General features: G+C 39.6%; 1 long non-coding RNA gene across 2 annotated transcripts; it reads left to right on the top strand.

Annotated features, from left to right (window-relative positions):
- Positions 1-3,219: 3,219 nt before the first annotated feature.
- Positions 3,220-13,064, top strand: LOC141569555 (uncharacterized). Of its 2 annotated transcripts, none has more exons than XR_012493286.1 (3): positions 3,220-4,172; positions 12,652-12,734; positions 12,819-13,064. It is a non-coding gene; the product is annotated as an uncharacterized LOC141569555 (long non-coding RNA). The 2 variants fall into 2 exon arrangements; XR_012493287.1 differs by lacking the exon at positions 3,220-4,172 and adding an exon at positions 12,057-12,535.
- The last annotated feature ends 12,552 nt before the right edge of the window (positions 13,065-25,616 follow it).

Here is a 25,616-nt window from a genome sequence, read left to right as displayed (position 1 = left end):
ATTTTGCTATGAACCTAAAACTACACTGAAAGAGAGTCTGTTTTTAAAAAAACTGCCATACTCCTTTAAGAAACAAAGTTTTTGATTAGCATTAACATCATGCCATCAGTGCTGTTTCTAAAAATACATGTTTCCTTCTAGGTGTTATCCATGTTCTCTGTGACTCATTTTAATGAATATTTGTATAATGAGTAAAATATGTGTTCACACATTTTGTATATGTGGTCCTCCAATGGTTTCAGCACCTTTTGTTAAAGAGATTATCCTTTTTTTGGTGAATGGTCTTTCCATCTGTGTGGGAATAATTCACTAGCTTTGTGTGGGTCTACTCCTAGACCCTTCCAACTGCTCCACCAGTCTTTGTATTTCTTTCACCAACAACACATAGTATTGATAACTCCATCTTTATTGTAAATGTAGATGTCGGGCAGTGTGAGCTTTCAAACTTTTTAGTTTCCCTTTTTTAGAACTGTTTTGGTTATTCTAGTTTCTTTGCATTTTTATATAAATTTTAGAATAAGCTTGGCAATATCCACAAAAAGATTATGCTGAGATTTTGATTGGAATGATATTGAATCTATAGATTGCGGACGAAAAAGCAGCCGCAGACTAAATCTGATGAGCTCAGGGGAGGCGTATTTGGCAGTCCCTACAAACTCAGAGACCAAAATTAACCACATAGGATGGTCTGAACATAAAAATTCCCAGCTAAAAGCGGGTCATGGCGGGTAGTCAAGATTGCATAACATGAATTAAGTCATGAAAAATGCCAAGATGACAGTTCTTAAAATTATATGATAGAGGCTTTAAAACAACTACTATAAAAATGCTCTGACAAGCAATCACATTCTTACAACAAATACTGAAACAGAAAATCCTGTCAACATATATGATATAAAGAAGAACACATGGAAATTTTAAAGTTAAAAATACAATAACTAAAATTTAAAAATAGACAGACAAAAGCACAATGGAGATGGCAAAGGAACTTAAAGGAATAAATAGTAACTATCCAATACTAATAGAGAAAAAACACATTCAATATAAATGTACAAAGGCTCAGGAAACTATGAGACAGTAACAGAAGGATAGAAGAGTTTGGGATTGAAAAATTTGAAAAACTGAATGCCTGAAAACTTCCCAAGTTTGGCAATAGACACAGACATACAGTTTCAAGAAACTAAAAATAATTTCAAAAAGGATAAATACACAAATCCACAGCCAGATACATATAATGTTATTAACCAATGTCACCCCAATAAATTTAATTTAAAAAAAATTTAAGAAGACAACTAATGAGTGTTGCTGAAGATGTGGAGAAAAGAGAACCCTTGTGTACTGTTGGTGGGAATGTTAATTGGTGTAGCCACTGTAGAAAACAGTACAAAGGTTCCTTGAAAACTTAAAAATAGAACTACTATACAATCCAGCAATTCCACTTCTGGATATTTAACCAAAGAAAACAAAAACATTACACTACAAGAATTGCCAGAGGGAGTTCTTTAGTTTAAAACGGAAGGATTAGACAGTAACTCAAAAGCATATGAAGAAATAAAGAACATGGGTAAAGGTAACTACACATGTAAATATAAAAGCCAGTATTATTGTATTTTTGGTTTATAACTCCATTTTCTCCCCTGTTTTTTTCTATACGACTTAAAGAAAAATGGACAGGCTGATCCTAAAATTCATATTGAATTGCAAGAGGCCCTGAATAGCTAAAACAATCTTGAAAACAACAAAGAAGGAGGACTGACATTTCCCAATTTTAAAACTTATGACATACAATCCACAGTATTCAAAACAGTATGGTACTAGGATTAGGACAGATACAGAGACAAATGAAATAAATTTGAAAGACCAGAAACAAACCCATATATCTATGGCCAATTGATTCCAAAAAGGGTGCCAAGACCATTCAATGGGAAATAAAGTCTCTTCAACAAATGCTGCTGGGGCCACTGGCTATGCACATATAAAAGAATAAATAAAGCTGGACTTCACATCACATACAAAAGCTAAGATCCTAGAACACTTAAGAGGAATACATAGGGGTAAGTCTTCATGACCCTGTATTTGGCAAAGAATTCTTAGATTTGACACCAAAAGCACCAGGAATAAAAGAAAAAAATAGATGAATTAGACTACAAATTAAAAAACACACAAACAAAACTGTACACCAAAGGACAGTATCAAAAAGTGTAAAAATCACCAACAGAATTGGGGGAAAAACTGCAAATCATATATATGATAATAGTCTACTATCCAGAATATATAAAGAATTCTTACAACTCAAAAACAACAAAAAAACCAAACACCCAAATTTAAAAATGGGCAAAGGACTTGAATGGACATTTCTGGAAAGAAAATATACAAATGGATAAAAAGTACATGAAAATATCCCAAAATCATTAGTAATTAAGGAAATACAAATGTAAACCACAATGACATACTGCTTCAAACATACTAGGGATGATTCTAATATCTTTAAAAATCAAAAACAGGAAATAACAAATGTTGGCAAGGAAGTATGATGATTTTAAGTTTAACTTACAGAGAAATCACCAAACTGTTTTCCAGAGTGGCTGCACCATTTTATATGCCAGCAGCAATGTACGACAGTTCCAATTTCTCTACTTCCTTGCCAAGACTTATTTCATGTTATAGGTTTTTCAAAAACCAGATTATATTCTCAGTTTATAAGAAACTTCATTGGCCTGTTACTCTAACCCAGATAACAGGCACTTAAAGATTAATCTTTTTAAATTGATTTTTCCTTTTTAAAGTTCTCTTAAAATTTATTTAAAAAACTAACCCATGCTAGGAAAGGTTCATATGTCACCAAAGTTTAAGAAATGCATAGGAAAAATAATGACTGTTTAAAATAATGTTTACCTCTGGGGATGAGGGAAGAGAGAAATGCAATCAGGGATGGGTACACAGAGAACTTCGACTATAACGGTAATGTTTTCTTTTTATGTTTGGTTGGTGAAAACAGAGGTTCACTCTATTATTCTTTGTATGTCTATATATGTCTTAAATATTTCATAAGATATACAAAAAGCCCCCCCAAAAAACAAGACGAAGAAAAGAAAGTTAATCTTACGTTCTTTCATCACCACCGCGCCCCCATCACCAAAAACATGGGGTATTCTGTAACTTACTTTTCTCACATAACAATCCATTTCAGCATTCTCTAGATCAAAAAAGTGTAAAGAGATAAATCAGTTTCCACAGTTGCAAAATATGTCATAATACAAATGTCCTACAATTTATTCAAGTATTCTACTGATGGATACGCGGGTTGTTACTTGTCACAAAAACAAAGCTGCAAAGGCATCCTGTTCACCCGTCCTAATATACTGGTACTTTTATCTCTGTAGGATAGATTCATAAAAGTCGAACTATTTGGTTCCAGTATGTGGTCAAGTGATCCTGTATTTTTTTTTTATTTTCCCAAATGTTGCCAGATTACCTTTTCAAAAGGTTGCAGCAAGTCAGTCATACTCTCTCCAGCAATATATGAGTGAGATACAGACACTTCTTAACTAAAATTTTTTTTAACCACATAAGCATTTAACAGATTAGATGTAATTTTTTACTGTCCTCTCCATATAGTAAACATGTCATGCTTAACATAAATAAATTTACTTTCACCAAGAGATCTGAACACAAGAAACCTAGCTCTTTTCTTACATGGTGAGTAATCAAGCTAACAATCCACAAAATAATGTAGCAATTCCCCGCAAAGATTACCTGTACATACATATATACATGCATACATACAAACAAACACACACACACACACACACACACACACACCCTACCTCTGAGATGCTTCCAGAACAAATATTAAGTATTATATTGTATGGCCAAAAGTCCTCATTTAGGGCATAGAAAATAAAGGTTTTTTAACCTAGCCCACAATGAATGTTACAAACTAATTAGCCCATCAAAACTACGACATTTGCATGCGAAAGGCAGCACGAAGGAAATAAATTAGGAGAGGCCCAAAGGAGTCAGGCTGTTCCTGAAAGCGCTCTGGGGAGATGGACTGTTTCATTTGGGGTGGCACGTTGCCAATAATGGTGCATTTAAACGAGAAAAAACAAGAAAACTCGAAATGCCGCCTTGGAGCTACTTTCTGCAACCGCCTAGCCTCATCAGTGCTGGTAAGATGACTAACGAGAAATTATTCTCCGATATTTTGAAGATAGAAGAGCGAGAAAAATGAAATACAAGCCGGCCCACCCCCTCCCCCACCAGGCAGGCCACGCGATGCTGAAGTGTGGAGCCTTGCTAACGACTTTTTTTACCGGAGGGAGGTTGGGCACTCACCACACTACAGAAACTGGCCAATTTCTGGACTTTCCTTGGTAGATTCGTCTATGGCCGCCTTTCCAAACCTGGTACGCCGGCAGTACTTGCGCGCCATTCAAACGCCGCCATCTTAGGTCTCAGAGGAGCCGTAGGGATAGGTAGATAAAAGCCAGAGTGGGTAGGCGTTACAGCCAAATAGGTCCCGCGCCCAGCCGCGGTGCACCACCCCAATGGCTCCGCCGGCAACGAGAGCCAGCAGCTCTGCGGCCCCTCCCTCAGTTTTCCTGATTGCTTGCATTTCCTCTCACAGCCTTTGCTGTCTCCATTGAAATTCCCTCGTTCTTCATTTTCTTTCCCTTCATTTCTTTTTCCTTTTTCCAGCCCAGTATTTTTTTTCACCTTCGCTCTGAACTCTTTCTTCTGTCCACATTTCTAGATATCTCTTGTTCTCAGTTTTCATTTACCTCACAAGTGTGTGAGGTAAAACAAACCTGCCTTTCTGTTATTTCACCAAATTATTGCAACATTATAAGAAAAGCTGAGCACTGATTTATCCCTATTTTATAGATGAGGAAACTAAGGCCCAGAGAGATAAATCAATTTCCCAAAAGCTGCAACAGCTACTTAGTGTTAGAGTGGACAAGAACCTAATTTTTTCCACTCCGGTGAGCCCGTTGCTCATGTAGATCAGTCTACTCCCCACGAACTAATTGAAAAGATGGGAAAACTGAAGACAAAGATGGGAAGGAAAGGTTTGGGCCTAAATTCATGCTATGAGTCAATAACAAAAATGGATTCAAAACAAGCTGCTTCCTCATTTAATTCTGTAACAAAGCGTCTTCATAAAGGAATTGGGGATGGTATTCTCCATCCTGAAAGTCCTTCCTCTTCTTTTAGACTCAGCTTAAGTCCTGACTCCTCTAAGAAGCCTCTATATTTATCAAAACGTTTAATTTTTTTGTCCCTCTCCATGAGAGAAAATACACTAGCTGGATGCCAGCCCCCAAACCATAAAAAGAAAGAAGCTGAAATTTTTTTGTAAAGTATTAGGGGTGAATCGTTCGGAAGGTTGGTAGGGGGAGGTTTATGCTGCATAGGAAAGGAAAAGACCATTGAGAGGTACCAACCCTTTCCAAAGGTATAGTTTCTCCCTACATTGTAATGTTATCTCTAGCTTTCAAGAACCCAGCATGAAACACCTCTTATTCTATTCATTTGCATCATTACTTTTTCTTTCTGTATTTTGCCATTGTCACTCTCAAATTGAAGGTAATGGTAGGGAGTTGTGTAAACATCTGGGCCTTGATGTATGGCCATTCTTGTGTAAAACACTGCATGGAACCCATCTGTGTTCCTTTAGTAACGCGGTGGTGAAGAGGTCTTAGTTTAAGTTTAAACTGTGTCATTTCCTACGGGCGGCTTGAACTTATCTGTGCACATCTTGGAAATCGGTAGGGCAAATGCCAGAAGTCAATTGCAAAAGGAACTGCTGGACTCCTGAGAAAGAACTCGTCCTAACAGGAGGGAGTCAAGCAAACAACCGAGGTTAAGTAGAAAATCAGTTTTGGGTATCTCAGGGGATCTGTGACTTTAATTGTCTTTTTACATCAAGTACCATATCTCTTGTTGTACTATAAAATGTATTTATTTTGAGCTAGGTACACAGCATCTCTCTATATTAATTTAATGGTAAGTAGAAACGCGGATAAAAATAGTGAAACCTATTGCAGTTTTGCTTCTGATGACTTTTTCTTTCTGGAACAAATGACTATTTGGATTTTAAAGAAATACATATAAGTAAATAATTAGCAAGAAGCATTAGAACAATAGGCTTGTGAAGCTGCTAGTCAATTTTTTTGGGGGAGAAAACTGATACACTGGTTTTTATTTAGTGGTGTTTCAAAGTGAAAAGATGCTAGATCCAGAGACCTAGTAGAAAAGCTCTATTAATTCACAGTCAAGGTGGAACCACATACCCCTGCCTCCACCCACTCACATTTCTCATAGTTTACCTGCTTGATTTCAACCCAAGAAAAATGCCTCCAGAAAACACCAGAAATGGAGGTTGGCATCAAAGGAGGATATATTCATGTTGTGGGAAGAAGGGATCCAGCTTCTTTCTTTTGCATGTGAATATTCAGTTATCCCAGCCCCATATGTTTAAAGACTAATCTTGTTGAAAATTAGTTGACCATAAATGTGAGGGTTTATTTCTGAAGTATCAGTTCTATTCCATTAATTTATATGTCTAACCTTATGCCAGTACCACCAGTCTTGATTACTGTAGCTTTTAAGTAAGTTTTCAAATCATGAAGTGTAAGTGCTACAACTTTATTTCTTTTATCCAGATTGTTTTAGCTCTTCTGGTCCCTTATAGTTCCATATGAATTTTAGGATCAGCTTGGCAATTTTTTAAATCATTGAGCTGGGATTTTGATAGGGGTTGTGTTGAATGTGTAGAAAATGTGGGGAGTATTGATATCTTAACAATATTAAGTCTTCCAATCCATGAACACAGAATGGATGTTTTCCCATATACTTAGGTCTTAAATTTTTTTCAATGACGTTTTGTACTTTTCTGTTAAATTTATTCCTGACTGTTTTTCATGCTATTTTAAATGGAATTGTTTTCTTAATTTCATTTTCACATTGTTCATTGCATGTGTATAAAAATACAACTGATTGATGTAAAATAGATTTCTATTATACAACCTTATTAAAATGGTTTATTACTTCTACTTTTAGTAGTATTTTATGGATTCCTTAGGATTTTTCTATATGAGATTACATCATTTGAAAGTAGATTTACTTCTTTCTTAATCACCTCTGAGAAATCTATTACCATGTGAGGTAAGATGTTTACAGGTTCTGGGGGTTAGGACAAGGGCCATTATTCAGCCTACCAAAGATGCCCTTTTCCAGTGTGAGTAAATTCCCCTGTCTTTGTAGTTTGTTGAGTGTTTATGTCATGAAAAGGTTTAGACTGTGTTAAAGGTTTTTTTTTCTACATTTATTTCACATGTTGAACCAACTTACTATTCCTGCAATAAATCCCACTAGGTCATCACATATAATCTTTTCTAACTTGTTTTCAGATTCAGTTTGGTAGTAGTTTGTTGAAGATTTTTGTGTCTGTAGTCATAAGAGATACTGATCTGTAGTTTTCATTTCTCATGATGTCTTTGTCTGGTTTTGGTATCAAGGTAATTCTGGTCTCAGAGAATGAGTTGGAAATTGTTCCCTTCTCTTCTAGTTTTTGGAAGGGTTTGTGAAGGACTGTTATTTTTTTCTTTAAACATTTCTTAGAATTGACCAGAGGAGCCACCTGGACCTGGGCTTCTCTTTATGGCCTTTTCTTTCATTACTATCTCTTTAGTTTTAGAGGTCTATTTGTTCTTGAGTCAGTTGTTTATAGTTTGTATTGTTCTAATTTTGCATGATACTTAAAACTATTTCGGATGAAATTTCTACAGGACGTACGTCATCAGAATATTCATGAGCCAAGTCATTGACTGCTTTGCATAAATCAGAAGTATTCATAGAATAACTTTTCTCTGGTTAAAAATGAAAATTCTGAGGGCACTTCATTTAACTTTTCATGTCTCCACTTCAAATGTGAAATGTATAATTTTCTTAATTTATATTTGATATGTGTGTTCTCCATAATAATTGATGCTCTCATCTAATGATTTGTACATTTCCAATTTATTTACCTTTTTTTTTCCATTTTCAAATTCGGGGAGAATATTCATTTCTCTTGATAAAGTTTTACATTCATAAACCATACTTTCAAAATTTGTTTCTTTCATTATTATTTAAAATACATAGATACATATATATGGGAACACACTTATTTCCTTTCACCTCAGGCTTTAATATGGCTCAGCATAGCACTGCCGGGTTCTGATTTGATTTAAAATTTAAGTTTTGTTCATCATGGAACTTTTGTGTTAATTTTAATTTTAAAAATATTGCATTTACGAATTCACACCCACTAGAATGGCTGTAATCAAAATGACAAAAAAGCATTGGCAAGAATGTGGAGAAATTGGAACCCTCATATATAGCTGGTGTGAATGTAAAATGAGAAATAGTTTGGCAGTTCCTCAAAAAGTTAAACCTAGAGTTACAATATGACCCAACAGTTCCACTCCTAAGTATATGCTCAAGAGAATTGAAAATATATGTCCCCACAAAAACTTGTTCATAGCAGCATTATTCATAATAGTCAAAATGTGGAAACAACTCAATCAACTGATAAATGGATAAACAAATGTAGTACATCCGTATAATGAATGAACTTTGGAAACAGTATACTAAATTAAAGAAGCCAATCACAAAATACCACATATTGTATAATTTCACTTACATGAAATGTCTAAAATACACAAATCTATAGAAAGAGAAAATAGATTTGTGGTTGCCTAGGACTGGCAGCAGAGGGACTGACTCCTAATGGGTACCAGGTTTCTTTTTGCAGTGATGAAAATGTTCTAAAAATAGATTAAGGCGATGGTTGCACAACTCTGTAAATAGCTAAAAACCATTGTATTGTGCATTTCTAAATGATGGAGTTTTATGATGTGTAAATTATATCTCAAGCTGTAAAAAAGGTAAACAAGTAATTACATTAAAATACGAAGATCTGACAATTAAGTTCGCAAACTCATCCTAGAAAAAGTGTGCTACATACCTCATTGCTGAATATCACTATGGTCACCTTCGAAGTACTCCCCTTGGGAAGCTATGCATCGACGCCAATGCCTAGTCCACCCTTCAAAGCAATTTTGGAACTCTTTTTCTGGAATGGCCATCAGAGCTGTCATCGTATTACCCTTGATGTCCTGAATGTCATCCAAACGTCTTCCTTTCAATATTGCCTTTCTCTTTGGGTAAAGAAAGAAGTCATTGGGGGCCAGAACAGGTAAGTAGGGAGGGTGTTCCAATAGTTATTTGTTTACTGGCTAAAAATTCCCTCACAGACAGTGCCATGTGAGCTGGTGCATTATCGTGATGCAAGAGCCATGAATTGTTGGTGAAAAGTTCATGTCGTCTAACTTTCAAGAAGCCTATTTAGCACTTCCAAAAGGTTAACTGTTTGTCCAGTTGGTACAAATTCATAATGAATAATCCCTCTGGTATCAAAAAAGGTTAGCAACATCATTGCAACAGGTTCATGAACTTAATTGTCAGACCTCGTATTATCATCTTGATTGCTGTAGTTTTGATGTGCTCTTAAATTCTGCATCCAAAACAAGTGTTGTACCTGACCCTAATCCTGACTCTGGAAATCAGTGACTCCCAAAGGCTTCTTGCATGACATCATGCATTGCCCACAAGCTAGTGATGCTGAAATTCCAACCTTTAAAGATTGTCCCTTCAGCCTAAAGTTTTCACTCCCATTGGAATGTTAATTTCTCAAGAGTAAGAGACACGGAGAACATCACAGTAAGTATTGTTCATCATTGATATCTTGTAGATGAAGTTATTGGTTTTTTGCCCCTAGAGCATTTTTCAATGTGAAAGTATGAGACATTAGGGCTCCAAGGATGAGAGATGTCCACGGAAAAAAATAAAAAGATTGAGGGCCACAGAAGCAAATGCTGCCTTTTAAATATGAATTTCTTAAGATCAATTTATCTAATACTTATTGAATACCTACTCTGTGTCAGGCTCTGGGCTAGGTGCAGGGTTAGAGCAGTGAAAAGGACAGGTATGTTCCATGCCTTCAATGACTTCACAATTTGGTAAGTAAGATAGAACAATAAAGACCTCATTTTGTATAGAAAGCATGACAGAGTGCACAGAGGAGGGAAAGTACTGGGGTTTGCACAGTGCTTTAGTTTACAAAGCACCTTCTCACCCACGATCTCTTTGAATCTTCACAACACCCTTTGAGTTTTGCAGAGCAGAGATTGGTATTCTCATTTTATACCTGAGAAAACTCAGGTTAAGCTAAATGGTAGTCAGGACTAAAATCCAGGTTTCATCTTTTCACTGTTATCTGCAATTTCTCACATCCAGGGGCCTGTCTATTCTCCTTGGCTCACAGTGCTGGAGCTTTAAGAGGTGTGACTGAATAAGTTTCATTTTCTAACCTCCCTCACACCCTTCAAAATCTGCTATCCTGGATATTTCTAAAAACGCAGCCAATACCGGAAAAGGATGAGGGAAGCAGGAGTGAAGAGGTCTTTAGCCAAATGATACATGCACATTGTAGTGAGATATACTAGAGTTCTGTATGAGTTCTTCGTCAGCCTCTTACTTTTAGCCGAGTAGAATAATACACAGCAGTATTGATCACCTCTAAACAAAAAAGCTCAGTCTATTCAAATGTAAACTTAAGCTCTCTGCCTATTATATTCTGTGTAATTTCAGGGAAATCCAAAACATGTTTCTGATTGATTTGCATTTATCTCATAAAAATGTTGAGAAAGGGCTATGTGCTGCCCCAATGCCTTTTGTGGCCTCTGTAGTAAGCTTAAGTTATCGTTTGCTGTTCTTAAAAAACTAGGCCCTTCTGTGTCAACTACGTGGAAGACTTTGAGAATGATTGGTGTTAATCTTTTTCAAACTCCTGGTAGATTTCATTAGTGAAGCCATCTGGTCCTGGGTTTTTCTCTGTTGGAGGTTTTACATTACTGATTTAATCTCCTTATTTGGTATGGGTTTGTTCAGGTTTTCTGTTTCTTCTTTGTAGTTTCTATGTTCCTTGGAATTTGTCCATTTTGTCTAGGTTACCTAAATTTTTGGCATTCAACTGATCATAATAATCCCGTAGTACAACAAGGTCTATAACTGTCCCCTCTGGCCCTGGGAAATGGGGAGTGGTAGGTTGTTAAGTAAAAATGCCACAAATGCTCTTAGTGTATTTTGGCAGTCTTTCTTCATTAAGCACTCCTCTACTTGCCATGCTTGTTTTTTTTATTTTTTTATTACATTATAGAGTTCTGAAAAAGTTGATTCTCACAGTTTTTCCCCAGCTTAGCGGTTGCTTCAGTGGATGATGAATCCCTGGAGCTCCTTCCTCCTTCATTCTCAGCTATGTCACCTGTCCTCACCATTTCATTTTGATGATGACAATTTTCAGTCCTGCGTTTAATCATATAACCATCTATCAATCTATTAAGTCATCTTATGCTTTGATGCATTTGAAAGTAAATTGCAGACTTCCATATACAGTCTGACACTTCCCTATGTATATCATGAACAGAACTCAATATTCTTTCATGTTATTTTGAACTCTGATGTAAAGTATATTATACACAGTGAAATTCACAATTATTAAGTATACCATCACTGAGCTTTGACATGTGTAACTCCATGTTTTTTAAAAAAATACATACAAAAACCTCTCCTAACAGCCCAATATACCCTTGAAGGACACCATAAATGTGTGTGGGTGGGGGGCAGGATTAAAGGAATGCCCGAAATACTCTGATGAGGCTCATAAGATCTTGAGCTAGTTAGAAGATCCTTATAGGGCATGTGGCCAAACTTTAGTATTTGATGATTATCTCCAGAGCATCCCCACAAAATTTACCACTGGCTTGCGTCCTGTCAGGGACTGGCATCTGACCAGTCTGGAGGTAGTCTGGTCCATCTTTGGACAGCTGAGAGTATGCAGACATTTTCATTGATCTAGAGCAACACACAAGGCTAATCATCTCTCCCACTGCAGACAGTCCTTATGACAACAAAGAGCCCTCACCAAGTATTCTCTTTGCCATAATATGTTCTTGTTCCTTTCATTGCTTTTCATTGATGATGACTTGGAGGACCCCTCCCCCGCCCCCAGCAGTTTGCTAATTTGATTCTGAATGCTTTGACTAAGTCCTCTTTAAGTGGGACTGCATCAAAGCCAAGGACAAACTTCCCTGAGGGGAGCTGGTGAAATGAGAGGAAGTTGAGTATTTTTCGTTTTCTCTTTCTTCTGATACTGAACTTGCATAAATAAGACGTTTTCCCCTTCAACTCAGACCTTAGTTGGGCCTTTCCCATACGCTGGATCAGTTTCTTTGATAATTTCATGCTGCCATCTAGTGGCCAAATCAGGCAATTCTCGCCTTTCTTTGAATTCGAGCAGGGGAGAGGAAATGTATGTTAACAAAGTGTCAAGCCTACAACCGAAATCATTGGAATCTTTTTTTTTTTTTCAGGTGTACAATTCTGTATTACATCATCTATAAATCCCATTGTGTGTTCACCACCCAGAGTCAGTTCTCCTTCCATCACCATATATTTGATGTATTTACATTTTATTTTATTTTTTATTCAACAGTTCATGTGAAAATTTCTCATGGTGTCCATGTACCATCTCTTCCTTTTCAGGTCCAGAAAACATTTCTTCATCTTTTTTTATTGTCAAATGCATCATACGTGGCCAATTTCATATCTCCCAGTAGGACAAAAAGGTACCAACACTGTTACTATTGCTAATGCAGTGGCTCTTTGGAACATCTGTGTATCGAAATAATACAGATTTCTTGTCTCTGCAGTTCTTGGAGCGTAAGTATCGGCAGTATACCTCGGTAACCTACAGCCTGAAAATGTCATGTGTCCGATGTGAGAGTCACCCAAAATCAGCACATTATCACCATTCTGGCGGCCTGATCTCACTGATCCTATGAAATTACTATGATAACCAGTGGAAGTGATCTGCTCATCTGGCTACCCTCCTGGAACTAGGGCCTCACTGCCGAACCCTGGGACAACCACTGTACAACTTGTCTTTTAACCTTTTAAGGTATTTTTGTGAAACAAGAGGTTTTCATTTCATAAAGTCAAATTTATCAATCTTTTGTAGTTGGTGCTCTTTGAGTCTTATTTAGGAAAAATTTCCATAACTCAAGGTCTAAAAAGTATAGGACATTTCTGCAGTTGAAGAAATTTCTATTGGACAGAGGTGTTTTGGATGGGCCTAGTTAACCTAACAATTGGTAGCCTGTGCTAAAGACACAATAAGCTGAAACAGGTTAAATTCTATAGTGCGGTCAGATTCCTGTTGATACTACGATAGTATTGCTGATGCATTGGTGAGGTGGCCGGATAGTATTGCTGATGGTGGTACTTCATTTGCTTTTTAGGTCCTGATGGTTAGTTCGGGCTGAGATCTCAGGTGTTAGGGAATACTACTTATAGCTAACCTTTTTTCCCGAAGGTTGAGTGATATCAAAATGATTGTAGCGACTACTTTTTACAGTTGTTATTTTTATGGTTGTTAGTTCCCAAATATGCCATGATTGTTACAGTGATTTTAAACCCAATACAAATTCCACAATTCTCACTAGAGAGATCTGACACACAAGGTAGTCTTGTTCACAGAGTTATATCACTACAGTGCAACCAAAGTTACCTGAGGCCAAGGACCTCTACTCTGGGATCCTCATGCTGCTACTAGCTTTTCAACCAAAACCAAAGAAATCAACATCTCTCAACCTCAATTTACCAATCTATGCAATGAAAGAATCCTTTCCCCCTATTTGTTTCACTAGGAACTTATGAAACCTTAAATTAGAGTGAAATCTTATAGCAGGCCTTGTTTGTATACTTTTGCTCCATAGTTTAATTTTTGGGTGTTCAGGAAGGCTCCTGTGGAAAATTATCTTCCAGACTGAAATTCTTTTATTAGAGTCTCTTTGTGTTAAGCATTGTCTTCTCAAGGCTACCACTTTTATAACAAAATATTCCTCATTTGGAATGACAAGTCAGATTACTTTTTGTGTGTGAACCAAGAGCACTTAGAAGATGGAGTGTAAGTGTACTCTTTAAGGAAGAAAATTCTGCATACTTTATTATTTATCTGGAGACTGGAGGACATGCTTGGCTGATAGTATCACTTTCCAGGTCAGTCAGTGGGAGGCCAATGTATCCTTTGACTTTCTAGTTGTGTGGTACTTAGTTTCTATGGTCTCCCTCGGGTTCTTCATGGTCTGTCTTGGGTTATCCATTGTTTCTCTGATAAATGATTCTGATGACCTCAACATTGAACCAATCATAAGAGATTCTCACTGTAATAGTCAGGTTTTTTTGGGGGTAGCTGTGGCTTTTATATGAGCTTTTTCCTATGAGTTACTGCCAGTGGGTGAACTTCACTACTGTGCTCTTACTATTGGTTCAATGTTGGGGTCATCAGATTCATGGAGGCAGTAGGAAAATTCTAAAGACTAAGGGTTCGCAGTTTAAAAATTACAAATAGGTCACAAATAGTACTCCTTGATTATTTAGGGGCCAAATCGGCATTCTGGGAAATGCCTTTCTTTCCTTCCTCTCTCTTGCTCAACATCTGACTTAGAAGTGCTTCCAGTCTCCTATGATCAGGGGCCATACAAAGGCAGAGTATTGGAGTAGAAAACATATTGACTCAGAATCATGCACATCATGTAACCGTTATGGGCATCTGTTTCATAATCTATAAAATATAGGAAGAAACCTTCACTATTACATTATATAATGGAAGGGAAAGTCCCTTGAAGAAGGTTCTAACTTTAAACAAGTTGCCCTTTCCTAACTTCTTTTGTTCAAAAGTTTGGTAGGGTGTTATGCCTTCTGGCTGAATGAGGTATTTAAATAGTTTATTAACATATCAAAGCCCTACCTAGCCTTTGTGCTTTTTCAAAACCAAACTAAACTAAACCCTTTTGTTATGCTGTTTCTGGTGAAAGCATCAGTAATCTAATTTGATTAACGTCTCTATTTTATAGACGATAACCCTTTGAAACTACAATGAAGTTATGGCTCCCCGACTAGAAATGAAGCCTACTTCCAAGTCTAATGTTCTTTTTTGTTTCTGTGTTCTTAAAATCTCCCCTTTTCTCCAAATAAATGTGAGCTTTGTAAACCACAAAGATGTCTGGCTTTCAATCTTCTAGGCCACACCTCTTCCACTCCCTCTGCCCCAGGGCCCTCCCCGTTACTTCTTAAAGTGCTGCAATTTGCTGCAGCCGCCATATTTCTTCTTTTCCTGAGGTAGAGGCTGGATAGCAAGATATCTTCACCCCTGTGGTCCTTTCTGGAACACTTGCCAATTGCCAACCACACTATGGCTCATTTCTTAAAAAGAAAGAAAAAAATCTACCAAAATTCTATAAAATATTTTTTAAATTCTGAACTTTCTTCTAGTATTTTCTTGACACCTGCTCCATATTTTTCAGGTATTTGGGATATTTTTAGGCTATTTCACATTTTAAAGGAATTTTTTTGTAATAAGTTTTGGTTGAGGCCTGGTTTTTTGTGGTTTAGGTTTCTTTTCCCTTCACTCTTCTATATTTTGCCCATCAGGGCTGCGGATACCTGGTTTTATGTATTTATTTTTTTAATTTGCCCATCGGGGCTGCGGATACCTGCTTTTAATTTTTTTTCCCCCTTAAGCCCATCGGGGCCTCGGATACCTGCTGGGTCCCCCCTCCCATCCCCCAAACCTCTGGCACATGGGGGCAGTGGATGTCTTTTTTTTTTTTTTTTTTAAATAATTTTTGGCCCATCGGGGCCTCGGATACCTGCTTTTATTATTTTTTTCCTTGCCCATCGGGGCCGCGGATACCTGCCTTAATTTTTTTTCTTTGCCCATCGGGGCCACGGATACCTGCTTAGATTTTCTTTTTTCATTCGCCCATCGGGGCTTTTAATGCATGGAAAAGTGGTTGATTTCAGTGGTTCCAGACTATCTGGAAGGTCTACAAATTTTTGCTGCTAATCGTTTGGTGTTGTGTGAGTGGACCTACGGCTTTGGCTTGGAGATGATTTTGCAGTTAGGCTAACGGGTTAGACAGGCAGGAGAAGAAAGATGGCGTCCACTTCAGGCTTGCCGCACGCCTCTGCCCATGGTTGTTCGTGTTTAGCATAAAATAGGGAAGCAGTATGGCTAGAGGGACATACAGAGGCAGTTGTATGCATAGTATAAGTAAATATTTTGAATGAGCTAATTGGGGGCTGGTTAGGAGCTTTGCATAAATTGTGGTATCCTAAGTTAGATGATCGCAATTGTTCTCTGACACTTCCTGGGGCTAATTGAAAATGACAGGGAACCGACTTAGGGGCAGGGTTCAAAATGGCGACTTTAACTTTGCCGCATTGCGCAGCATGGCTGCCTGCATGCTTTGTTAGTGTCCAATATGGCGGATGCAGTTTTGTCGCAGTGTTCAAGTGGCGGGAAGGCCACAGCATGATGGTATTATTGTTCTAGTGCGCAGCTTGGTGGTGGAAATATTCTGGTACATGGTATAAGATGGCGGCTCAAGCACTTGCCGCAGTGTAAAATATGGCGCGGTTTCGTGTTTGCGGCATGAATTTCCTGACAGGTTTTGCCGCAGGGACAATATGGCATACTTTGTCAGGTGGATGTGGCAGTTTGTCGGGTGGACATCTTGGCGAATGGTTTTTTTTTGCCGGGCACTTTCTTGGCGGGCTTTGCTCCGGTGCTTGCGCATTGTTAAAGATGGCGGGCGTTGCCGCGTTTGCCAAAAAAAGTGGGATGGTCAGTGTTGGATTGCCGTATGACCCACCCAATCAGACAGGGTGGTAGAATTGGGCAGAGCCAATTAGTGGAGGGTGGAATTGCACCGATTTAGCATGGCTCCTCGCTGCCGTTTTGATTCAGCCAATCAGAAGTAAGAAGCAGAAGGGGCCACATTCATGTCTCCTCCCAGTGGGTGGTACCGAAGGGTCTTTCCAAGGTCATTTGCCCTTTTCAGCTCCCTCCCCTCTTACTTGCTCCCCTCCCTCTGGGTATTTGGTAGTGTGAGCTGAACCTCACACCGTTCCTCTGCAATGGTGCCCTGGCCTAGGGCAGTCATTTCCCAGTTTGCCTCTGCTCTTCCACATTGGCCAGTGGCGTGCTCCATGCGTGCCAAGTGTGAAAATGGCGCTGAGACGTGGCAAGGACCAAAATGGATCCCACATGATCGTTGGCCAACAGGGGGCAGAAGAGGAATCCCTGCCTTCCTCAAGAGGAACACCTACCCTGTGCCTAATGCTGGGGTTTGACTGATTTCTATTTATTTATTGGATGTCAGTCATAGTTTGATTATGTGGTTTGCTACTTTTAGACGTGAGCCTTAAATGACTATTATGGAAATGTGTTTCGGGATTTTGTTGATTTGTAGAATCCATTTCAAATACATTTAATGAATTTTCACTTTTGAGTTCCTTAAAATTCCTTGAAGTTTTCAATTTCATTTTTATAAATTGCTTAAACATTTTTGGTTTAAAATATCCAAAGTCAATGATTTGGCATGCAACTTTTTTTTACTAATTTTTTTTTTACTTTTAAATTGACTTAAGAAACTACTTCCCTTTGGGTTTTGGAAGTCTTATAGGACATAATTAATTAAAAATTTAACTTTATGATGAAATATAAAAATAAACATTTGAAGGTCCATTCCACTCCAGGCCTTACTTTGTTCCCATCTTTAATGCTGCACCAATTGACTAATTGCCCACCTTTCAGGCGGGAAACTTGAATTGCTGTGAACTTAGTTTCCTTTATTCACACTTATTATACTTGAGTATTAAATGTCCAAATTTTCAATTTTCTGTGGTGCTCTGCCTCCACAGCCCCCCAACTCCTCCCCAGCCCCGTTCCCAGAAACCCCCCTATCTAGCCCCCAGTCCTTGCCCCAGCCCCAGCACCAGCCCCAGCCCCAGCCCCAGCCCCAGCCCCTGCCCCTGCCCCTGCCCCTTCCCCAGCCCCAGCCCCAGCCCCAGCCCCTGCCCCTGCCCCAGCCCTAGCCCCAGCCCTAGCCCTAGCCCCAGCCCCAGCCCCTGCCCCTTCAGCCCTGCTTCTCCCTAAAGCCACTCCAGTTATCATTGAGTACTAAAAATAAGGTGTCCATTGCTCATTTAATAGACTGGGATGCCCTGTCAATTATTATACAGAATCCCATTTGTCCATTGTCCTATGTTAGAACAAAAAAATCCATGCACCCTTTGCTTTGGGAAATGTTAACTAATCAAGAACTTCATATCAGACAATTGTCCAGAATCCTACTCATCAGATTAGGTCCCAGTCCCAAACACTTTTGCATCTAGCAGTGGGCGCAGAAAACCCGTCATTTGTTCAACAGTTAATGTGCTCAGTCCCAATTGCCATATCCTTGTCAAGGACGACGTTTGCCCTACTTCTCTGGAGTCCTACTGTTCTGAGACAATTAAACTACCAAATTTAATTGTATATTGTCTCACCCTCAATCAGTGATCCTCCATATCTTTGGCATTGCTACCAGGCAATGTTGGCTACCTGAGACCACGTTCCTTGAAGAACTAATTAGTAGAATTACAATGGTCCATACCCCTGTTCATTACACAAATTCTTTGCAACTTTGGACTATAACAGAGGAACTCACTCTGAAAATCCTTTACATTGGAATGTTAATGGATACAATTATTACTATTCATGGTACTGCCTAACAGATAAAACCCAGAGAAGATCTTGTCATCGCTCTTACATAGTGGAAATATGTAAAATCCTCATTGCCCAACAGTGGACGTGCATAATAACATATAGCCAATGTCCTGTGCAATAAAAACGAATCCCACCCCATTCCACCCTCTACAATATTGTTAAAAGGAGTAAAGAATATTCAAGAACTTGGCTCATGGGCAGCTAATGTGCACACTTGTACTTTCCCAGAGTACTGTCCAGTTCAAGGTCCAAAATATCCAATTTGCATGGTATACTGTGAGCTCATTACTCGAGGACCTTTCTCTTCAACTTATAATACCCATACTTACATTAGTCCATGTCTGAAATATCAACATCCACTCCCTTAGTATTCTATTATAGGAACATTACTATTCAAAAACTACATTACAACAAACAATATGGACAATTTTAATTGACTAGAACAGAACTTTCTATGAGGAACACTGAAACACCCTTTATATGTGAAAGATAATAATTACTCAACACCCTTACTGAAATTAATCATGTAAAAATGGCAGTCCCCAAAGTCTCCTCTGTTAACTGGATCCCATTCCCACATAATTCCCTTTGCCACAAGATTACTTGGTACTGTTAATGTGCTTAAATGCCACTACGGTCCTTATGAAACAATGGGACCCCATCCTACACCTTGCATCACCACAGTGAGTACTTGGAACCGAAAGTGCTTAAATTCCACTACGGTCCTTACTTAACAATGGGACCACTGAGGTTCTCACTTTGCCTCACCACAGTGAGTACTTAGGACTGAATGTGCTTAAATGCCACTGTGATCCTTACGTAACAATAGAACCACATCAAATTCACACTTTCAATCACCAAAGTGAGTACTTGGGACTAAAGTTGATTAAATGCCACTACAGTCCTTACGTGGGACCACATCAGGTTCTCACTTCGCATTACCACACTGAGTTCCGGCCACCTAATGTGCTTAAATGCCACTATAGTTCTTACATAACAATGGGACCAATCCCTATACACTTTGCATCACCACAATAAGTGCTTGGGACTGAATGTGCTTAAATGCCACTATGGTCCTTACGTAACAATGGGACCCCATCCTTAACACACTTTGCATCACCACAGTGAGTACTTGGGACTGAATATGCTAAATGCCACTATCGTCCTCACATAACAATTGGACCATATCCCTACACAATTTACATCCCGTTATGAAACAATGGGACCCTCATCGTACACACTTTGCATCACCACAGTAAGTACTTGGGATCGAATGTGCTTAAATGCCACTATGGTCCTTATGAAACAATGAGACTCCTTCCCTACACACTTTGCATCAAAACACTGAATTCTTGGGACCAAATGTGCTGATATGCCACAGTGGTCTTTACTTCACAATGGGACCACATCAGCTCCTTTCCACCATCACAGAGAGTACTTGGGACCGAATGTGCTTAAGGTCACTATGGTCCTTATGTAACAATGGGACACCATCCCTACACACTTTGCATGAAACCAGTGAATTTTTGGAACTAAATGTGCTTAAATGCCATAATGGTCTTTACGTAACAATGGGACCACATCAGGTCCTTTCCACCATCACAGGGAGTACTTGGGATTGAATGTGCTTAAGGTCACTATGGTCTTTAGGGAACAATGGAACCCCATCCCTACACACTTTGCAACACCACAATGAGTACTTGGGACTGAACGTGCTAAATGCCAATATGGTCCTTATAAAACAATGGGACACCATCATGTACATTTTGCATGACCACAGGGAGTACTTGTGACTGAATGTGCTTAAATGGCACTATGGTCCTTACACGACAATGCGACCCCATCCCTACACATTTTGCATCACCACAGTTTGTACTTGGGACTGATTGAGCTTAAATACCACTATGGTCTTTAGACAAAAATTGGACCCATCCCTAAACACTTTGCATCACCACAGTTTGTACTTGGGACTGAATGGCTTAAATGCCACTATGTTCCTTCTGTAATGATGGGACCCCCATCCGTATACACTTTGCATCTCCACAGTGAGTACTTGGGACTGAATGTGCTAAATGTCACTATGGTCCTTAAGTAACAATGGACCCCATCCCTACACACTTTGTATCACCACAGTGAGTGCTTGGGACTGAATGTGCTTAAATGCCACTACGGTCCTTATGAAACGATGGGACCCCATCCCTACACACTTTGCATCACCGCAGTTTGTACTTGGCACTGAATGGGCTTAAATGCTACTATGGTCCTTATGAACCAATGGGACCCCTATCTGTACACATTTTGAACCACCACAGTGAGTACTTGGGACTGAATGTGCTTATATACCACTATGGTCCTCAATGAAAAATGGGACCCCCATCTCTACACACTTTGAATCACCACAGTGAGGACTTGGAACTCAATGTGCTTAAATGCACATTGAGTGCATTTAAGGACTACGGTCCTTATAAAACAATGGGACCCCATCATACACACTTTGCATCACCACAGTTTGTACTTGGGACTGAATGAGCTTAAATGCAACTATGATCCTTACACAATTAATAGCCATCCCTATACACTTTGCTTCACCACAGTGAGTACTTGGGATCGAATGTGCTTAAATGCCACTATGGTCCTTACACAACAATGGAACCCTTCCCTACACACTTTGCATCACTGCAGTTTGTACTTGGGACCCAATGGGCTTAAATGCCACTATGGTCCTTACACAACAATGGGACCCCTATCTGTACACACTTTACATAATTATAGTGAGTACTTGGGACTGAATGGGTTTAAATGCCACTACGGTCCTTACAAAACAAAGGGAACCCATCCCTAAGCAATTTGCATCACCACAGTGAGTGCTTGGGACTGAATGTGCTTAAATGCCACTATGGTCCCTATGAAACAATGGACCCTATCCCTACAGACTTTCAAGACCACAGTGAGTAGTTGGGACCAAAAGTGCTTAAATGCTACTATGGTCCTTATGTAATAATGCGATGCTCATCCCTACACACTTTCAAGACCACAGGGAGTACTTGGGACTGAATGTGCTTAAATGCCCCCATGGTCCTCATGAAAAATGAGACCCCAACCGTATACACTTTGCATTACCACAGTTTGTACTTGGGACTGAATGTGCTTAAATGCCACTATGGTCCTCATGAAAAATGAGACCCCAACTGTATACACTTTGCATCACCACAGTGAGTTCTTGGGACCAAATGTGCTTAAATGCCACTATGGTCCTTAGGTAACAATGGGACCCATCTCTACACACTTTGCATCACCACAGTTATTACTTGGACTGAATGTGTTTAAATGGCACTAGAGTCTTTACATAAGAGTGAAATCCCATCCCTACGCACTTTGCATCACCGCAGTTTGTACTTAGGACTGTATGGGCTTAAATGCCACTATGGTCCTTATGTAACAATGGCACCACATAAGGTTCTCACTTTGCGTCACCACAGTGACAACTTGGGACTGAATGGGCTTAAATGCTACTATGGTCCTTTCATAACAATGGGACCCCCTCCGTACACACTTTACATCATCACAGTTAGTACTAGGGACTGAATGGGTTTAAATGCCACTATGGTCCTTATGTAACAATGGGACCACATAAGGTTCTCACTTTGCATGACCACAGTGAGTACTTGGGACCGAATGTGCTTAAATATCACTATGGTCCTTATGAAACTATGGGACCCATCTCTACACACTTTGAATCACCACAGTGAGTGCTTGGGACTGAATGTGCTTAAATGCCACTGTGGTCCTTATGTAACAATGGGACACCCATCTCTACACACTTTGCTTGACCACAAGTGCTTGGGATCAAATGTGCTTACATGCCACTATGGTCCTTACACAACAATGTAACCCTTCCCTACACACTTTGCATCACCGCAGTTTGTACTTGGGACCGAATGGGCTTAAATGCCACTATGGTCCTTACACAACAATGGGACCCCTATCCATACACACTTTACATAATCACAGTGAGTACTTGGGACTGAATGGGTTTAAATGCCACTATGGTCCTTATGTAACAATGGGACCCATCCCTAAGCAATTTGCATCACCACAGTGAGTGCTTGGGACTGAATGTGGTTAAATGCCACTATGGTCCCTATGAAACAATGAACCCTATCCCTACAGACTTTCAAGACCACAGTGAGTAGTTGGGACCAAATGTGCTTAAATGCTACTATGGTCCTTATGTAATAATGCGACGCTCATCCCTACACACTTTCAAGACCACAGGGAGTACTTGGGACTGAATGTGCTTAAATGCCCCCATGGTCCTCATGAAAAATGAGACCCCAACCGTATACACTTTGCATTACCACAGTTTGTACTTGGGACTGAATGTGCTTAAATGCCACTATGGTCCTTATGTAACAATGGGACCCATCCCTACACACTTTGCATCACCACAGTTACTACTTGGACTGAATGTGTTTAAATGGCACTAGGGTCCTTACGTAACAATGAAACCCCATCCCACACACTTTGCATCACCACAGTGAGTTCTTGGGACCAAATGTGGTTAAATGCCACTATGGTCTTACACAACAATGGGACCCATCTCTACACACTTTGAATCACCACAGTGAGTACTTGGGACGAAACATACTTAAATGCCACTATAGTCCTTATGTAACAATGGGACCCCCATCTCCTCACACTTTGCTTGACCACAACAAGTGCTTGGGACCAAATGTGCTTAAATATCACTATGGTCCTTACACAACAATGGAACCCTTCCCTACACACTTTGCATCACCGCAGTTTGTACTTGGGACCGAATGGGCTTAAATGCCACTATGGTCCTTACACAACAATGGGACCCCTATCCGTACACACTTTACATAATTATAGTGAGTACTTGGGACTGAATGGGTTTAAATGCCACTATGGTCCTTATGTAACAATGGAACCCATCCCTACACACTTTGCATCACCACAGTGAGTGCTTGGGACCAAATATGCTTAAATGCCACTATGGTCCTTCTGTAATCATGGGACACATCCCTACACACTTTCAAGACCACAGTGAGTAGTTAGGACCAAATGTGCTTAAATGCCACCATGGTCCTCATGAAAAATGAGACCCCAACCGTATACACTTTGTATCACCACAGTGAGTTCTTGGGACCAAATGTACTTAAATGCCACTATGGTCCTTATGTAACAATGGGACCCCCATCTCCTCACACTTTGCTTGACCACAACAAGTGCTTGGGACCAAATGTGCTTAAATGCCACTATGGTCCTTACACAACAATGGAACCCTTCCCTACACACTTTGCATCACCGCAGTTTGTACTTGGGACCGAATGGGCTTAAATGCCACTATGGTCCTTACACAACAATGGGACCCCTATCCGTACACACTTTACATAATTATAGTGAGTACTTGGGACTGAATGGGTTTAAATGCCACTATGGTCCTTATGTAACAATGGAACCCATCCCTACACACTTTGCATCACCACAGTGAGTGCTTGGGACCAAATATGCTTAAATGCCACTATGGTCCTTCTGTAATCATGGGACGCATCGCTACACACTTTCAAGACCACAGTGAGTAGTTAGGACCAAATGTGCATAAATGCCACCATGGTCCTCATGAAAAATGAGACCCCAACCGTATACACTTTGTATCACCACAGTGAGTTCTTGGGACCAAATGTACTTAAATGCCACTATGGTCCTTATGTAACAATTGGACTCCCATCTCTACACTTTGCATGACCACAGTTTGTACTTGGGACCAAATGTGCTTAAATGCCACTGTGGTCCTTATACAACAATGGGACCCATCCCTACACACTTTGCATCACCACAGTGAGTGCTTGGGACCAAATATGCTTAAATGCCACTATGGTCCTTCTGTAATCATGGGACGCATCGCTACACACTTTCAAGACCACAGTGAGTAGTTGGGACCAAATGTGCTTAAATGCCACTATGGTCCTTATGTAATAATGTGACCCCCATCCGTACACACTTTCAAGACCTCAGGGAGAACTTGGGACTGAATGTGCTTAAATGCCACCATGGTCCTCATGAAAAATGAGACCCCAACTGTATACACTTTGCATCACCACAGTGAGTTCTTGGGACCAAATGTGCTTAAATGCCACTATGGTCTTTAGGTAATAATGTGACGCCCATCCCTACACACTTTCAATACACACTTTGCATGACCACAGTGAGTACTTGGGACCTAATGTGGTTAGATGCTACTATGGTCCTAATGAAAAATGGGACACCCATCTCTACACACTTTGAATCACCACAATGAGTACTTGGGACTGAATGTGCTAAATGCCACTATGGTCCTAATGAAAAAATGGGGACACCCATCTCTACACACTTTGCATGACCACAGTTTGTACTTGGGATCAAATGTGCTTAAATGCCACTATGGTCCTTACACAACAATGGGACCCATCCCTACACACTTTGCATCACCACAGTGAGTGCTTGGGACTGAATATGCATAAATGTCACTGTGGTCCTTACACAACAATGGGACCCATCCCTATACACTTTGCATCACCACAGTGAGTGCTTGGGACTGAATATGCATAAATGTCACTGTGGTCCTTACACAACAATGGGACCCATCCCTATACACTTTGCATCACCACAGTGAGTGCTTGGGACCAAATATGCTTAAATGCCACTATGGTCCTTCTGTAATCATGGGACGCATCGCTACATACTTTCAAGACCACAGTGAGTAGTTGGGACCAAATGTGCTTAAATGCCACTATGGTCCTTATGTAATAATGTGACCCCCATCCGTACACACTTTCAAGACCACAGGGAGGACTGGGGACTGAATGTGCTTAAATGCCACCATGGTCCTCAT

The sequence above is a fragment of the Rhinolophus sinicus genome, chromosome X (assembly GCF_036562045.2).
Source record: "Rhinolophus sinicus isolate RSC01 chromosome X, ASM3656204v1, whole genome shotgun sequence".
Classification (NCBI taxonomy): Eukaryota; Metazoa; Chordata; class Mammalia; order Chiroptera; family Rhinolophidae; genus Rhinolophus; species Rhinolophus sinicus.
This window is presented reverse-complemented; position numbering and strand designations above follow the sequence as displayed.